We start from the raw sequence: 19,571 nt of genomic DNA, 5'->3' as shown, positions 1-19,571 counted from the left end.
AATTGTAATAAAACTCGTACGCAAATAATCACTCCATTGTAGTCTTTATTCACGCCGCCGCACTTCATAAAACTTTTCAAATTATTTGATGTATACCGACAGATGGTATAGAATGCACACAAAATCAGAGTGAATGGAGATCCGGTGACTTTGTCGCTTGTGCAATAGTCCAATTGAAAGCAATAGTCTTCTTGCTCGTTAAAAGTATCCCGCTTTTATTTTGGTGGGATCGTCTGAGACGCGAGCGCAAGCTCGTGCTTCAAATCTGTCAAATAGTGTAACCGCAAGACACCATCAAAGGATCGTAGACGCCTAGTTGATGATGTACAGATTGTTCTTATTGCGGAAGAGAATAAGCGTTCAAGAAACAAAGTTCGCGCTTTGAGTGTTTGCATTTCATGCGAAGGTGCAAGATTGTGTCAGCAAACGGATATTATGCCTTTGTGTTATGCTACACGAAAGCCTCTTCCATGCCCGATTCTCTGTTTGTACTATTCGCTGCTTCTTTATTATTTTTCGAACTCTCTCCCTCTCCCTCTCTCTTTCTTTCTCCATCACTTTTTTTGTCTGTTATTGTTGTTGTGTCATACCCTTGTGTTCAGCAGTATGTTGGCTTTCCCCGTCCATCGTTCTCGTTCCAACCGTGGCGTCGTCGGCAGCTTTGCACCACTGGTGGCTCTATGGGCAAAAGTTTTACATGACATATTATTTACTGTCATGTCAAGTTATAAAAGGGAGCGCCTTAATTTTAATTTACTTTTCGCTCTATATTTCTGTTGTTAATTGCGCACCTCTAGCTGTCTATCATTAGGCAGCGTGTGCAACAAAAACAAGCACAGGAAAACTCACAACTGAAATACAAACACCTTTCGGTTGAATTCACGACTACTCATTCGATGAGCAATGGCAGAGAAAAAAGCGACGAAGAAAAGCATAGCAAACATCGCACATACAACAACATTAGGAGGCGCCAGCTTGTAGTGTGGATTCGGTTTTTTTATTCTCACTTTGGTTTCAATAAACGAAGCAATGTATTGCACGGTATAAAGCTAATTGTAGTTCAGGAATTTTGGTTAAATGGAAATGCATTCGAGCAATATTCAATGGCTATTCTATAAATGACACTCATTTACAATGGAACTTTTTGCCGCTTTGTATGTGTGATTGTTTGTGACTTTTTTTCGCATGGCTTAGAAACGCAACGCGAGAGGGACGGAGAGTTTAAGAATGAGTGGAAAAGCGAACGGAAGAGAGGGAAAGGGACAAAGGGACAAAGAGAGAAAGAGTCAGCAAGTGAAAAGCAAGAGGAAACTGAAAAAGACCAATTCGCATTTAACACAAACAAAGTGTACGCGCAACGGTGAGTAACGCCAGACACAAGACACGGAACGTAGAGAAATTGTTACAGATTTTAGTTTGGTGATTTCTTTGAAGCTTTTTCACGAAGAGAAAAAAAAACAACTTGAATCACATTGTAGCAACAGCGGCATGCTAGCTGTTTGTTTCAAATGCATTGTAGCAAGAGTTAGGTAAACACTGAACTATTCAAGCGGTTACCGTTACTTGTTTGGCATGGATTTGTTCATTCAGTCATTCGTTCGTTCGTTCGTTCGTTCGTTCGTTCGTTGGTTCATTTGTTTGCTCTTTCTTTCTTTTTTTCCGTTTTGCACTCAGTCAGCAACCAGCGACACTCTTTGATCGAGTAATTTTTCTATCGTTTATTTTAACGGTAACCATTTGTTATCGTGTTGTAGTATGGCTAACCCAAGCCATCGGCCGCAGCAACTCTGTCTGTATAAAATATATATACGTGTGGCTGCAATATATAAAACCAGCATCCGAACTAACCGACTCACTTAGATGCAACAGCGTCCACTGTATAGTTGTAGCTTATGCGTAAATGGCAATATTCTCTCAATACACGTGGGGAGAGAGAGTTAGCGGGAATGAGAAGAGAGTTTGAAAAAAAAAACGATCGAATGTTGTATATTTAAATTTCTTTCACCATTTGTGCACAATCGCGATTTACAAAAAGCCGAACATTATTTTTGTAGTATTTGTCGTAGCGGAATCAGCGGCAGCCGTCGATGTCGCCGCCGCCGCTGCCATCGGTCCCATAGTATTCAAATTCGACAATCAACGATGAAAAAAAGCAAACAAAAAACGTCAAATGCATAATACTAAAGGTGAAAAAGAGCAGCCGTAAATACAGTTGGCGGTACTTTTCTGGAGCTCTTTCTTCTATATATGCTGGAAAAAAGCATTACGAGAGGTGTACATTTCAGAACATTTTTGCTTTGGTTATTTCGTGTTTATTTTTCTCTCAATCGTTTGTTCGCTCGCTTGTGCTATCTATGAACTGTGAAAATGGCATTTGATATTGCAGCAGATATTGAATCTCCTGCCTCACACACTTAAGCCAAACCTATCGGTATCCCATTTTCAATTATAAATCGTTTGGATTTTCCATCAACTATTCAAGTTGAACAATGTATTTTTCAAACAGTTTCAATCTAGAAGCAACATCTATTCCCAAGTATACGTACAACGTGCACATTTGGCACTTTGAAAACAATACTCTCATGTAAATGGTCAGTAATTTATTTAGATGGACACAAAGCATAGATATTTCGCGGCGCACTTTGCTTTGATTACTATGTGTGTGCCCATTTAACACGCAACCAATAAGTAATATTGCGTGCTATTTATCATACACCTTTGTACTTGAGCACCGTACGTTCCTCGCTCATAAGTTCAAATGGTACTGAGTACCATTCAATTGACCAGAGTATATATGCATAGTGCATATATATTTGAGTTAAGTATTGGGAAACAGAATATTTAATTTCTGCCTCTTGGACAGACGAAGCTGAATATGATTCGAATGCTTAACTGATTCAATGTATCATTGTCGAAACGCCAGTGGGTAAAAATAACATGATCCTATTTTTGGCGGAGCGTAGCGATGTTCTCAGAATCGAACCAAAAATTGACCTATATTCCATTTCGCTGTAATGAGTCAATAGTGGCTTAATTGGCCTGTCTTAACCGGAGAACGGGCTTAAAAAAGTGGCTAGTGATACGTGTGTTGGCTTGATAAAGTCTAACAGGCGAAATGCAAATGGCACATACTTCAAGCAGATCGACCTATTCGCGAACTTTTCTAACAATTATTTTTGTTTATAGTTTCAGTATTTCAAAGCGTTGGCTTGGGAATCGTGAAATCGAAATCGAAATCGAAATCGATCTGATCGAATGAACAAATGAACGAACGAATGAGCGAAAAAATAAATGAATGGTTTGCATCGCACTGCAATCAACGGTAATATTCAATAATGATTTATGCATAATGAAAGTAGTCTGTACAATAAAATGTATCGAACTAGGCAAAATGATAAAAGCGGCATGCCATAGCTCGCAACAGCTGATTATCGGATGCATTTAAATTTATCGCCACAGATAGAGCCATTGGATGTTCAATCAAAAGCGAACTTAACAATAATGTCGTCGTCGTTGTTGTTGTTTTATTTTTCTTCTGCTCTCGTATCTTGCGCCGATGAGAAAAACGAAATTCTAATCAATCATAAATGTAGGCTATTTTGTACAGCATAGTTTGCGGACGATAACGTAATTCATTCCATTTTTCGCATTTCGAAATCATTTTGTTTATCTTTCGCAAACAAATCACAACACACAATATCCGAACTAGCAATATCCAATGCAATGAAAAAAGAAATGGATAAATAGGTGAAATGACACAATGTGTGTCCGTGATTGAAATACCCAAGCACGTAGGCAGTTCGACCGGTAGCCGGTTTGTTTAACGTTTATCCCTTGACCAAACTCAATGTTTATCATCGTGAATGGGCACAAGGCACATGTTGCCCATCCGAGGTTCGGGTGTCGCTTGCTACATTAAAATTCATTGACAAATAAAATACACATACTGAAAAAAATGAATGATCTGAAAAGTTTTTTTACCCCATTTAGATAGGGTTAACCACTCCATAATTGAGTAAACCACAAAATGTGGCCCAATTAAAAATTAATTACCACATCGTAATGCTATTGTATAATATCCATAAAAGTTTATTTCCATTGTATTTTATATGTAGTGTGGTACAATTACATTTTAATATATGTTGCTTAATATTTTCTCGTTACAGGATTTCTTCCTATTGGTTTATTTTCAAACGTCCATTGTGAATAAGAGGGAAAAAACCATTCGACTGAATGACCAACCAACCGACCGTTCGAACGCACCTCATCAATTTCACATTACATTCGAGTAAATTTTATCAATTAGTTTGATATTATCTTGAAAATTGCTGCAATTGATTGCAGTGACCAACGTACGATACCGAATACTAATTCTAATTGCGTTTCGTCCATGCAAAAATGGCCATACTGTTTGGTTCGCATTGTCGGCAGCCAAATCTGAAACATTTTCATTTGGCACAAACGTGGAACCAGCAGCTTAGGATAATATGGAGAAACAACTTCGTTTCATTCCATCCATATAGCATAGTATATAGCATTTGAAAATGCGAACAGCAAATATGAAACAAAGAATCATCTCTGGATGCCACAACGGAATCTATATACTCATAAGCTTTTTGAAGGTGCGATATGCACAATTAGTATTAAAAACATTTCAATTCGTAACGTTTTAAGTCTTAAGTTGAACGATTTTCAGTTTCAAGTTGGAACTAAATAGTGCAAAATATGTTTTACAATTATTAGAAAAAATCTCGTGTGCAAAAACAAAAGAAGATTTCCCATATGACCGTTACTCTGTCCCATATGGTTCTTTGGCAAAATGACAGAAGCCATTGGGTTCAAATAAATGAGTTTAAGGACTTATTATCGAATAGAACATAAGTTAGGTTGGTTCGATTTTAAAAATGTATGAACAAAAATAATAATACCAGGACACATCTTAATCGAAAGTGGGCCTCAATACAAAAAAAATTTTTGATTCACGATTTAAGATTTATTTAGCCAAAACTTCGAATGCAAATGACAAACGAACATTGATTGGTTAAATTTCAATCATTTTTCTACAAATAATTAGAATGATGATGGAAATTATTTGCACACGCGAATTATAAATTGTTTCGAAACGACTTTTTTTACAACTTGTATAAATTTAGAGCTTAAATTATTAAATTGATTGATATTCGTATGGTGGATTTCCAATAATATAAGGAACAATTCTGTTGATATTATGTGGAATTAAATAAGATATACTTCATATATTATATTCAAAGCCGATGTAGCTATAGATAGATATGCTTAAAACACACGAACATTTGAACTAGAACATTTAAACGCATAAATAAATAAAGTAAATGAAAATGCATGTTCAAAATTGCAGAATGAATGGTATAGATAATAGATGAACTTTCGAAGCGAGTCATCGAAATGTGCTTCAAAAATCCCTAATTATTGTTTGACATTAGAATATATAGGGGAAGATGGGGAAATTCGGAACACACATCGAAATAATTCAATAACATTCTAAAAAATTAACATTTTTCCAAATTCTAAAGTGGTACTAGACTTAGTAAATGTAAAAACCTAACTTTTGACACTTGTCAACAGGCGAAATTCGAATCGGTTGAAAAAATGTATCCTGTTGGCAAAAAACCCTTGATTTTACGATTTTGAAAAATGGTGGGGAAATTCGGAACACTTCATAAATGGATAGAAAACTGAAACAATTTTGATGCAAAACGTTTATTGAGTACTAGGAAAAGACAGGAGAATTAATTTTAATGAGGAAAAAGTTCAAAAATAGCGATTGTTGTTGTGAAATAGCTACCAATCATTTTGGTGCATTTCAAGTGGACAGCTCGATCGCATAAATTGCAATGAGTATTTTGTCAAAATTTTGCATGAAATATTATAAATATGCATAAAAAAGCGATATCAACTTGAAAAGTATTAAAAATCACTTGATGAATTTTTCGTATATAGTGCGTTCCGAAATTCCCCACTCACTAAGGTTTACAACATAATCGTGTTTTGGTCACTCAATGAATTTTCATGCAAAATTCCTTTTGTGAGTCGAAATATTAATGGTATACGATAATTATAAACATATTCGGCTGAGTTGATTTTTCGAAAAATGTTATGGAATCAATGCAGACAGGCATTCTCAATATTAAATTTTCATGACTTGATTTCATGTCGATGACGCACAGAGCTAACAGTACGTTCACAATCGTCGAGTGCTAATGGAAATATGAGGTTTTGTTTAAAGAAAACGATGACAGTTGTTCACATGTCTCAAACTATTCATTTGCGGCGAAATTTGGCGGTGTTCCGAATTTCCCCACGTTCCGAATTCCCTCACCTTCCCCTATATAAATGAACATTAAATAGCATTTACAGTGGCGACTCACGTGAGCACATGAGATACAATAATTGAGGTTAAAGTGATACGCCATCGATAATATGGGTTATTAGTTTTAACACACAACACGCATTTATATCTTCTGTTTCTATTCAACTAATTATTTGAAGGTGAACGAAAAGGAATCCAAATGATCCTGAATAAGTAAATGACAATTCCTTCATTGCTTCGCATTTAATTTTTAACTAGACCAAGATTGACAGATTGAAGGAAGGAAAATGCTTTCAAAATGGGGTTTACAAAAGGAATAAAAGTCGTAAGCTTGGCAAATTTGTGTCATTTGTTCGGTGGGGTCTTTGAAAAGTGTACGCAGATCATGTAGATTATTTAAAAAAAACCTGGAATGTATAATTGGAAGTGAAATATTTAAATCGTTTTATGACTATCGTTTGAGAGCCCGCCATCAGAACAAAATGAGTCCGTTCCCGATCAAATACATCCGGTTAATTCATATTAAGTGTTTGCAGTTCAGTTTTCCCGCAATTACATGATATTACTGGTCATAATCTGAATGTGACGAAAATAACTTGTGAAGCAATAGACTTATCGTTCACTTCATCTCGATGATACATATATTACCATGGAAAATTAGTGAACAATATCGTGCAAACACTCAAACTGGACACGATAATGCGAACGGATATGCAGCAATGAAGCTGCCAAATCATTCTGATTGCAAATGCATTCATGGACGTTGAAGAAGCTATAATTTCGTGAAAATGACGAAAAAATAATGGGGAATTCCATCTGAATAATTTATTTGGTCGTTTCCATCTGGGTATGGCAGCACAATAAAACTTTTATAACGAGGAGGTTTTCATGGGCAAATCTCTCGCAAAGAGAGAGAGAGAGAGAGAGAGAGAGAGAGAGAGAGAGAGAGAGAAAGAGATAGACGTTGAGCGAGTTTGTTGCTAATATCAAGTTAAATTTTACATATAGAATATTAATGACAAATGCATTACGCACACGCACCATATTCGCACACACAGCAACATTTTCATTCAACTGAACCAACTATCCGCACTCACTTTTACAATCGTTGTGTACTATTGTGTCACACCATTTGAAGCAAATAGAATCACTGTAATTTAAATGGAATTAATTTAATGAGGTGTGTTTTTCGTAATAGCACCCAAACACGAAACCTCTAGAAAATTCGTCAACAAAAACATGTGTAAATAAATATTATGGATACGAACAATTGTTCAAATCTCTACAGCAAATGCCCACCAGAAAAATTTGGCAAAATTAGCAACACAACGCCTGGTGGAAAAAAAAAATTACGAATACATGGCATGGAAAAAAGCGGATTTGTTTGCATTTCTCACGGTTATCCTTAAGCTATTCATGATTGATGTCAATATCCCAATATGTGATAATTAGAAAGGATATAAATTACTAACGTTTTATGGAAACAAAAGCATGTAGAACATCGGTTCGGTGGTTTTTGGCGTGCGTGTTGAATGTCATTGGTGCGTATATGGAAAACAACAGCTACTCAGAGACACAGCGATCCCGCATGGTGGCACAATTGAATTTATGATAAAAACAACGTTTGAGTATATTCTATTGCGCCTCAATGTTGGTTCGGTTATTTACAAAGAATCCTAGTTATTCACCTGTATAGCTCATAAACTTCGTCCGTCTTTATGACATTCAATGACATTCAAGACGAACAATACCGAAAAATCACCATAATGCATTTTGTTGCAGAAATAATTAAAACTATCAACTTAATTCACACAAACCGTCTTAACAAATCATACAAATATTTTTAAAAAGTTGTTGGCATGTTGATTGCGCTACAACGATACCATTAAAACCATAGATTTTACAATTTCTCTTTATTGTCGATGAGATTACAAATTTGTGTACTATTCGAAAGAACTACCGAGAATAATGTCACATTCATATCGCACAGTAAAAATGAAAATGATGATACATTTTCTGCAAAGGTGGTTTCTTCAAAGAATCATGTGCGAATTCCCATTTGCCAATGTTCAAACTTCAAAGGTTTGTCACTATTCAGTACTGAATCGCTTTCAATCGCCCCCTTGCTAACCAGATACTACGGATTTATTCTCACTAGTTTAATTTTCATACATTTAGGTAGGTAATGTTGATTTTGAATTTGGATATTTGATTGCCTTTAACCGCTGCATTTTCAATGAAATTTGGCCTTAATTTTCAAAAAGCATTTCTATCGCATCAAAATTATAACGCGTTGCTTTCTATTCATTAATTCATACAAATCTATGATATTTTATGAATATTGTGATGTTTATAGATTTCATATTTAATTTATAAGATGTTTAAGAACATAGAAATTTATCATATATAAGACGAACAAAATCATTTCAATTAGCCTATCTAAAATCGAATTGAATGTTATTGGTTTTTAAGCCGTAAGTTTCGCTTCATAAATTTTGACAAAAAGTATACACTGACGAAAGTCTGAGAAAAACTATTCCAACCATGCGGTGTAAATGTTGTCATTGTACATAATTCTTGTAAAATGTTCAAAATCAAAATCTTGGTTCAAACTTGGAAAATGTGAGAATACATTCAAAGTCTTAAATAGAATGGAACATTTTACACAATTCCGTGCCGTGATAACATTTACATCGCAGGGTTGAAATAATTCATCCATATCTTCTGTCAGAATAAATTCTACGGATAAAATATAGAAAAAAAATATGTTATAAATAAATGTGAACCTTCAACTCGACAACTTCAACAAATTATAGATGTTTACAAAAATAAATAAACAAAAGAGTGCATCGAGACTAAAATGTATTGTGTTTGGGGTTTGATTTATTTTTTTATAACAAAAAATTTTCAGCATAAATCGGTATTTTGTATTTTTTTTGCGTTTCATGACATATTTGATGATATGATTAATGAAAAAGCTATCTTAAGATATACATTTTTCGTTACAAATTGTTTTGAGCATCTAATAATGTTTTCCAAAAAAAATCTAAATCTATTTATCATTTTCATTCCTACCTTTTTCAATTGAAAAAAAAATCCAACTCGCTGATTAGAGGTTCCATCGAGGCAACCTATACTTTTGGCCGGCGCAAGATAGCGGTAGCGTCTAAATAAGATTTATTAGCAAATTTGCGGCATTTTTAAGAACTATCAATACTTGTTGTTGTTGTCATGAATTTCGCAACAACAAGAAGTATTGATAGTTCTTAAACTTGCCGCGGCTCTATTTAGGCGCCACCGCTACTCACTGTCACGTCGAATACACTGGTTCTTATGGCAGAGAAGCACAGGTTGCATCGAGGTAAGAATTGATTCAAATAAAATCTTACTCCGTTGTTAATGGATGAAAGAGCAAAGAAAATAAAAGTATCAAATGCATCGAAAAAAGTGAATGCATTGTTAGCCGCTGCCACTCAATTAAGGAGCAGCGTAAATGAAATGTATTTCCCGTGCATAAAAAAGTATTAATGCTGAGCGGTGTGGAATTCAAGTGCGATGGAATTGAAGGTAAGCGAATATGGTGAAAATGGGAGTTTGCTTCATGATGGGCTTGGCTGAACACAAGATTGCATTTTTTTTTCTTTAAAAATGACCTTGATACATGAACGTAATAAGTACTTTGCGTGGTTCATGTTAAATGGCTGTCCTCTCATTATAACTTGATTTCGTTTTCTTCTCAAACGGAGAGAGGCCAATGCATGGGAAAATCATGGAGCGAAACTGCAATCGGAATCAATTAGTAAACATGAAAAAAAAAATTGTAATTGCACCAGACGAGCAAAGTGCTGAACTTTGTTCAATTATTTAAATGTCTTCGTTATTATGCATTTATTCGGTTGGGCCTTTTAAATTGCAATGAGGCCTACCTCCTTTCCCAATACACAGACGCGTCCACGGCATATAGTCTGTAGAATGAGGCAGCTCTGAATTTGCACAGCTTTTTGTTGGACTGTCGCCACTACAATAACTGGTCATTGCTTTCCATTTGAATTATTTGCGGGGCGATATTAAGCTCACAGGGTATTTTTGCGTCGCCAAAGGACCTCTTCCTATAAATCTAGATGAATTTGTAATTCAAATAAAATGTAAATTCATAACCGCATTGTGGTTAAATTATTGGGCAAACGAGCGAAATGACATGTACCCCGAATGGTTGATATGTCAGTACTATAAAAAAAACTGGATGGACACCACTATAATATAGAAAAAGATTACCCTTACAAACTTTATGTATTTATTTGAACTAAAAAATCGTCGACTTTCATCACCGTATTTGGTTTTTGCTTGCTGTTTCCATTTTCCAGCAAATTATTCCTGAGTTATAGCGCAGTTTCAGAAGTTGTGTCTCCTTTTGTGCATAACGCACGTACCTTTGTCAGGTTGAATGAGAAGGGAAAAAATAGTGAGTATTAAATCGAATTATTGCATGGATTTCAAAAAGAATCATCAACGCAAAGCTTGACATTGGACACATAAAACAAAAAAAAGTAAAAGGAATCGAATAAAGCAAAAGTCGTCAATCCAGAGGTACCGGTACACACCACTTTGCGTAAAGGCTTTGCTTTTCGTTTCGGCTGCACCGTTGCTCGCAATATAATTATATGTAATCCGGTCGTGTTATTCTCCATTAAACTTTATAATCTCATTTAAATTTCATTAGTTGCCACCATTCAATGAATGTGTAATGGAATGTGTTGCTGTACTGTGTTGTGTTGTGTTGTGTTGTGTTGCCAACATCGATGCATGCAATTACTCTGTGTCGGAAAAATCAATTGTGCGGATTTTTCTACGGTTATGAAATGAAGAGTTAGATGGGCATACATGCATACGATATCGAATCGAATAAATCATTGAAAGAGGTTTCAATTCCTTTAAATTATGATGCGATGACTGTAATCTATTTGAAGTGGTTTGCACCGTTTCATTTATTATCGATTAGTTTGTGTGGTCGCTTTACGATTTACGTGATAAGAGTGACACATTTGGTCCTAAGCTTTTCGTCATACATATACGTATAAAACGATGCGATTTACCGATTTGAAAAGTTATTGTTTCGACATTTGCCGAAGGAAATTATAAGCGTACGTATATGGGTCACTATTTACATCCAACGATAATATTTACAATTTCACATCGAACACAGTGTACACTGTACAATCGATTGAAGTTAAACTGACACGGGGTAAGGTTGCAACAACCGTTAGAAAATAATTGAATTTACAAACGATTCGAGAGGTGCTTGTTGCGTGCGTCGACGGAAAAAAAATGTGTTCTAGAACAGTGTATTTTTATTGACACATCATTGGTAGATGTAACTCTTAATCAGTGGAATTTATGGCACATTGATTTGTCATTCCGTTCCATACCGTGGAAAATCGATCATCATGCAAATGAACAAACAATTGAAAGTTTATTCGACGTTCTTGATTTAGTCAATGAGGAAGCCAAATCCGATTTACTTAAACCAACACACACACACACGCACACACACACTTCTCTGGTATCACCGCCGCAATCAAAATTGTAAACAATGGCACACGAGTGTCAGGCACGCGATGAGTTTAAATTTCACTTTCATTCGAAACAGATTTAATTTATTTAAATTATAATAGAAGTTTCACGGATACATTGTACAATGTACATACTTAGTAGTGAAGCCGTGTGATACTCTTCCTCTCTCTCCACTCAACGTCCCGCTTTGTTTCTGGATTTTCATCGTCGGAACGGACGAGTACAATAATAATTATTTTATTTGATTATGTCAAATAAATTAATGTAAGCGTACGTTGCTCGTCGCACATAGCCTGGATATAAGTGGAATCGCGCGCACCGTGAAACGAGCAAAACATGAATATTTACTTGGCTGCTATAATATGTATGCAAACAAAATGTTGCAGTATGCACTATGACGGCGGGTCGATCTTTTTGTCTCAATGTCGAAGAGAAGCGCACTCGCACAATTGTGACGTGCTAGTGCCATAGAATGCGCGGATTTGAGCAATAGAACCGCAGTGTTTGTATGTTGTTATATTGTTGTTGAATGGCGTTCGCTTTAAACACCCCAAATTTGATTTTTGTTTGCAATTGTCGCATTATAATATAACAGCACACTGGGGGCAAAAGTGATTTAAAATCTTTTGACTTATCATGCTGAACAAACAGAGAGGCCGAATGGTTTGGTCGGTCGGTTGTTCGCTTTGCAAACAATTTTACAATCATATCGCTGTAATAGGTGGTCCGAGTTGCTCTTGTTTACGACACACGCACACACCCATTCATAATTCCAGACATGAGAGAGACCACTTTTCCCCGCGCATTTCTAACGCTTTAAACGTTGTAACCTTCAAAATAACACTCCCAAAAATTGCACTTCGGCCCAGACCCAGAAAGAAAAAAACATATTATGCCAAACATCTGCTTGAAAAGATCAAATTTCGAAATCCATGTTTACACATGCTTCGCATGACATTTTCAGCTAAATGATTCACTGAGCTATTATTCCGTCTCATGCCCATAAAATATATCAAGCACACACTGATTGCAATGATGCGCTGCAGACAAATTATCCAAATTGGTATCATTTTTTTGCTTTTACTTTCGGATTCTACTCTCTTTCTCTCTCTCTCTCTCTCTCTCTCTCTCTCTCTCTCTCTATCTCTATCTCTATCTCTATCTCTATCTCTCTGTATGTGTGTCTCTCTTTTTTTTCTTTTCATCGATAGTTGTGATCTCTATTTGAGGAAATCTCGGCTAGCTCTTTTTGCGACGGCAAACAATATATGTCATATGACAACCGCTCAGGATTTCGGGCCGTAATATTTGCACACATTCTAAATAAGTCATTGTGCATCATAATAATATGTTAAGTGGAGCATAAACTCGTTACACGAGCTGCAGAGAAACACAACTGCCGCTACTTCTATTTAATTGGAATGAAAAAAAGAATTCACTGCATAAAATTGTTCAAAAGGATAAAGTTCAGTCTTGCTCAGGATTCCTTAGACCAATACGAACTATAGTGACATTTTGGTTCGAAATAATTTGGTTGTTGCACTTCTTTTTCGCTTGGGTCAGTATACCTTTCATCATATTGCACCATTGCCGCCTACACAGTATCATGAACAGTACCATCGTAATGACAAAATAATAATTAATTGGTTTATACAGAAGTTGTGTAAAATCATGAAATCGAAAATATTTTGAAGTTTTGACATTTCTTCAATAAAAGGTTCAAGCATTCAAATTTTCATTTGATATGAGTTTACAGCACTATCATTACCGGGTGCATTACTTTGTTGGGCTAATATCATGGCAAAAAAGTTAACAAACGCATTCGATGACGTTGTGTGTATGTACTTATGTTTTTGTTTGGACAGTGTTCTCTAACTTTTGACTAACTTCGTTTCATTGGCATTTTATGCACGTGTGTATTGTCGGTGTGTTATGCATGCAATGCGGATTATGACTCCAGTCATAAATAAATTTTGTGAAATATATTTTGTGTTGTTTCTGTTTGCTTTGGTATTTTGTTATTTTTGGCTGGTTATATATTCTTGCTTCATGTTCCAACCGTGTGCAAGTCATTATTATTATTACTATTTGCTATTTTTCCTATTGCTCTTTCTCTGTTTCTCTCTCACTCTCTCTAGCTCACTCTCTTCGTATGTGCATTTTGTGTGCTGTGTTTGTGATGGTCGTGTGTTTGTGTATTTTTTTCACTTTTTATTTATTTGTTTGTTGTTTCGCTTGTGTATTTGTTCTTCATCAAGCGATAGTGAAAATGGAAATGCATTGTGTCCCATTGTTGCCACTCTCGTTCACTCACTCGTTCGTCGTCAGTTTATGCAGCATGCGTGTGTGGGTCTGCAAATGTGTTGTTTGATTACCATTTTTATTAAATTACGATCCATTTTCTTGCTTTGTGTGGCATTTCTCTTCTTATTCAATTATCGTTTATGAAATATCTTCAACTGAAATGAAAAACTTAGTATGATAAAAAAGCATACAGTTTGTCATGGAACCGTAGCGCATGTACAGTGTGCACGCCGCGCGTCGAGATCTGCAAACATGTCTCGTGCAAGCCAAATGTGTATGTGAATATGTTGTGTGGCCGATCCGATAATATCGCAGTTGATTACTCTAGAATATTACCACATTTGCGACTAATCATCGGAAAATGGCAAGCGAAACATATGAAGGAATTCCATGCTGATGACTGATACTACGTTTGATAGCAATTATATAAACGGGCGTGTGAGTGTGCTAGCGCAGCAAAGACTTTTTTTATTACCCCCAAATCGTTTTTTCCACCACTCTTTCCTAATAAAGAATACATTGCCATATCGACGACAAGAAATTTAAATATTTTCAACCATTTAGCACGCACCGTACTAGCGAAATAAAGAACAGTTCTCGTTCCATACGATCAGTTTTGTATAGAAATTTTTTTTCTCGAAAACACACACACACCCAACGAACGGCATATTCAATATTCATTCATACGATCGCTTCAATACTTATTTCTGAGGAAAATTTGTTTACAGAAAATTAACCAACAATATTCGATCGATGACAACGATCGAAATCGTGATTCCAGATATTGGTTTCCATATGGGATCCATTATTATAAGTCATAAAAACTCATACCAAACGCGATGCCAAAGTTGTTTAAATTCGTAAATGTCTAAGCACAATAAACGACGAAATCTGATTACATGGAACACACAAAGGAACAAAGCAACAACAACAACGAGCAGTCGAATATGTCATGATACATAAGCTGTTTAAATGTCGAATCATGTTTTGTTTATTGGTTGGCTTTTTTCGTTGGCTCTCTGTATGTTATATTCTTTCTGGATGCTAGCGATTTTAAGTAGATCGAGCACGGCTTAGAGCTTATTAGATTGGTCAAAGGAAATTATTATTTAAAGTTCTTTTAACATTGTTTCAAAGAAGTATTAGCATTCCAGATCTAATCGGTGTATCTCAGCACACGTTCCGTCGCCAAGTAAGGCCAAACGTAAGACGAAAAAACTAATGGATGAGAGTGCGAGACGGACAAAAAAAATGTATCGAATATTGTAAAACTCATCATAAAACTGTGCGGTTTAAGTGATACGATGTGATTCGAAAAAGAAAAATTGAAGGGAATCTTGTCGCCTTTCACGGATTAATACATTCTTTTCTGCAGTGTTTTTCGTTCATTCCCGTCTATCCGTACAGAAGTACACTTTTCACTACAATTTCACGGAAAACGAAATGGAACGAACAAGAGCGACAGCTAGAGAGAGAGAGAGAGAGAGAGAGAGAGAATGAGGTAGACGGATAGAAAGAGACAAGCGTTTGGAATACAATTCTTACAAAATATTTTGTGACGGCACAAAAAGTGTATGTGTTGAGAGAGCGAGCAGTAAAATATAACGAAAATTGCAATTTTCCATGGGCAATTAAAACTTTATGTTTTTATAGTGAATGAAGTAGGATTCCGTCATCGTGCGCACTCACTAGCCCGTTCATTTGTTTCAACATTGCATCTCACTCTCCTCTCTCTCTTTCGAAATAATTAATTTGACACTGAGCCATAGCGCACAGCATCATTTTTGCGATAGAGCATATAGCATCTCGACGGCAAACGAGATGGACGAGATGTACACAAGTTTGGGTTTCATTTGATCTTCTTTTTTTTTAAATCGCTTAAAAGACTTGCTTCTTCACTCATCACCGTACGTCGTACACTGTGAAGTACTTTGCAGTAACAATACAACAACGATGACAAAATTTATTGAATGAAATGATCTTAACGCATACACTCGCAGCACAGTGTCTTCGTTGTAACGTTCTCGAAAAAACTGGAGATTAAATAGCGAATAAATGAAGCGACCGTATACTATATTGTTGCACATTTCATGCCGTTCGTCTTCTCGGTTCATTTTTTTCTTTCTTTCAGTCTGAGAACAATACGCGAACTTGTTGAAAGAAATCACGCTCACTTCACTAACGATTGAAGATTGAGTAATCTATTAGGTTGGTTTTCGTTCGGGCACACATTTTTTGAGTACAAAACGTCGTTTATTACTTTGTTATGGATCTATTAAAACTCCGTCAGTTGCTTGCTGCAAAGATATTTTACCAACCAGATGGAAAGAAGAAAGACGAACAAAAAAAACGAATTCGAAGAAGAAAAAAATAGTGGCAACGTATAATCCGCTGAGGAAGAATATGTTCTGTGCGCACAATTCCGAGTAGTTGTTGGTTGGTTTCATGGCCGAGCTATTAGTAGTTGGTTGATGTGTTTCGTTCATGTTTGGCACCGACGATTATTTCATTTTTATTATGCAATAATTGAATTTGACGCGCTATTTTCATACGGTTGATTTCCACTATGATTATATTAATAGTACAATGTGAGCGAGCATTGAACTCGATGTGCTCGAAATGAGTTCCAGTTTGTATACATTCTATTTTGATGCTTCAGATCAAGTTTTTTGGTGTTATTGTAACAAATGTCAGCGTGAGTGTCTTCCCAGTTGTCGTAAAAAAGCTTTATTTCAATAATTACTCGACTTTTGCAGCATTTTTTGGCAGTATAAAAATACTTGAACTACATTCAAGAAAAAACATGTTTGTTACAATGAGCTAACAAACACACAGTTTGGCGCTTTATATGAGCCTGAACTAGTCGTTACAAAAGGCAAAACTTTGTAACAAAAAAAAAAGATTCCACATATTTGCAGTGCATTCTTTAGTAACTGCTAGTGAGTCGTTGAGATAATTCTCATTTATTTTATCTATGTGTGATATCAAAGTCATTTGGCTCCCAAAAGAGAGGCGAATCGTAAAAATACATCGCTGGTCTTGTCATCACACAGCATAGCACAGCACAGTGATTGCAATTCCTGGCAAATGAACATCAATGCCGACAAGCGGAGGGAAAAAATAAAGATAAAAAGGATTGCAAAACAGACTATTCATTCAACGGAAGGAACGAATAGAGCAACATACAAGCGATAGCAAAAAGTTCAAACGTAAACATGAGATAACGGCCGCATCTGCATATTTGAAGTGAATTTGATATACACGGATTATGTTTGCCTCATGAACACGTTAGAAAAACGCTTCATTGCCGAAGCGTGTGCATATTTCTTTTTCTTCATTACAAATCAAACCACTTCATTCGGACTTGTTTTTGACGAGTTTTTGTATTTCATCTGTTGTTTATTCTTGGGCATCTCTTTACTTTATGCAACGTTACCTCCTCTGAATAAACATTTTGTGGTCGAAGCACGTTTCCTTTGCTCTATGTGGATATTGACGCCGTACAAAAGTCTTATTCGTCAGCGTTTTACTTTTTTTTGTTTATCATTAGGCATCAGTTTCCATTTTTGATGTCCATTGCTTGCGTTGCACATTCTCGAGACGTTGCCTATCAATAGAGCTGATTAAAACATTGAAGTTTCAAGACTTATCGAAGCAAATATTTGTTTTTTCTTTAGATCGAGATACAGATGATTTTCATATTGGAATTATCCATTAAGGCCTCATTATCCCAGCTTACAAAATGTGCATCAACATTAATCATTCGCACATACGATCGAATTCCCATATAATCCTGGCAGTTGCAGGCTATATCTTCTTACTACTGCTGATGTCAGAAATAAACATATGGCATTGGTATGTCGCTCAAATTCACTCCGACAATCCGATATTCGTTGAATAGCACAATGTTTATTCAATATTTCATCGATACAAGGTGGAAATGTGCCACGAAAATTGGCTCAGATTTCATTTTCAACATAAATGTGCATGAAATTCCACCTTCCTTACCGCACTGACGCGATTCAGCTTCAGTTATGAATCCGAAAGATATTCGGTATGGATTTTTTTTTGACAAACAGGAAATATCCACATTCATCGAGTACAACACTACACTACATAGTCCATACCAGTATTTTATTTGCATACAAAAAAATATATACCATAAATTTTAATCCCATAAGCTGAAAATGAATCTTTATTTAGCTGTTTTTTGTTGTTGTTGATGATATTTATTTGTAGCATTTTATTTTCCATCTCTTCATAAATACAATTCATTTCGATGCTATTTCCAACAGGAAAATTTTCTCAACGCAAATAAAAAACGATTTCAAATATTTATAAATAACAACTAATCGAATGAAAACTTCACCATTTATGCCATTTTGGTGTGCGTGAAAAAAAAAGGAATTGTTTCCTCGAATATGTTGTAACTGAGTCTCGAATAACTGTCATATCGGGCGAGAGGAACGAGAAATAAAACAAGAATTTGAATTTTAAATCAATAAATAAAATATTTTTTTTAGCACTTTTCGCCATGCATCATTATTTGCATGCTACCGCTAGTAAAAAAATCATCAGTTTGAATATTTAATTATTTACATAACTCTTTTCACTTTTCATTAAGCCCCACAATTATTAATCAAAAATACATTTCATGACATCCATTGATTTTATTTAATTTGATTTTCAATAAAATTGCCTGCAACTGCATTTTAATAAAATTGATGAACTAAAAATCGTTTAACCAATGATAAATGAATATTGCTTCCATTGGTGACAACGACAAAAAAAAATTAGTCGACTATAAAGTGTATCGATTTTTTTTCTTCCGTCGTTGATCCTAATTTGATTTTAATAACACCCGCTTGGAAAATATGTTTGGTCAAATAGTCGCGATATGCAACTACAAGAAAATGCAACAGGAAAAAAAAAAGATAAATGACATTAATATTAATGAACTGAATAATTATTATTTAATATGCAACAAATAACACAAAGGCCACCATCGATTTTATCATTTCATTTATTTCACTTATTATTAACAATGATTCAGATTAAAAGTGTTCCTATTTTATGATTTTTCTAACGTAATTATCGAATCGGAGTTATATCATATATACTATGTATGAATTTAATTTGATATATTAAAAAGAAGCAAAATTCACAAACTGCGACTTAATAATGAATAAAATATTTAAAAAAATGAATGATACCGAACCAAGCTGTATATTTTATCAAATCAAGCGAAACAGATTTGAGGGTGGCAAATACAGTTACAAGTACCACTTTTCTGGCAATCGTTAATATTTGCACACAAGTCTTGCTGATGAACTATTTCATTTTTGGA

At 35.3% G+C, this 19,571-nt stretch overlaps 1 long non-coding RNA gene across 1 annotated transcript; it reads left to right on the top strand.

The window, feature by feature from the left end:
- Positions 1 to 3,186: 3,186 nt before the first annotated feature.
- LOC129573592 (uncharacterized) lies at positions 3,187 to 9,210 on the top strand. Its single transcript, XR_008688610.1, has 2 exons — positions 3,187 to 3,322; positions 4,167 to 9,210. It is a non-coding gene; the product is annotated as an uncharacterized LOC129573592 (long non-coding RNA).
- Positions 9,211 to 19,571: the final 10,361 nt, after the last annotated feature.

Source organism: Sitodiplosis mosellana, unplaced genomic scaffold, assembly GCF_009176505.1.
Source record: "Sitodiplosis mosellana isolate CC-2019 unplaced genomic scaffold, AAFC_SMos_1.0 Smas_scaffold_6102, whole genome shotgun sequence".
Taxonomy (NCBI): domain Eukaryota; kingdom Metazoa; phylum Arthropoda; class Insecta; order Diptera; family Cecidomyiidae; genus Sitodiplosis; species Sitodiplosis mosellana.
This window is presented reverse-complemented; position numbering and strand designations above follow the sequence as displayed.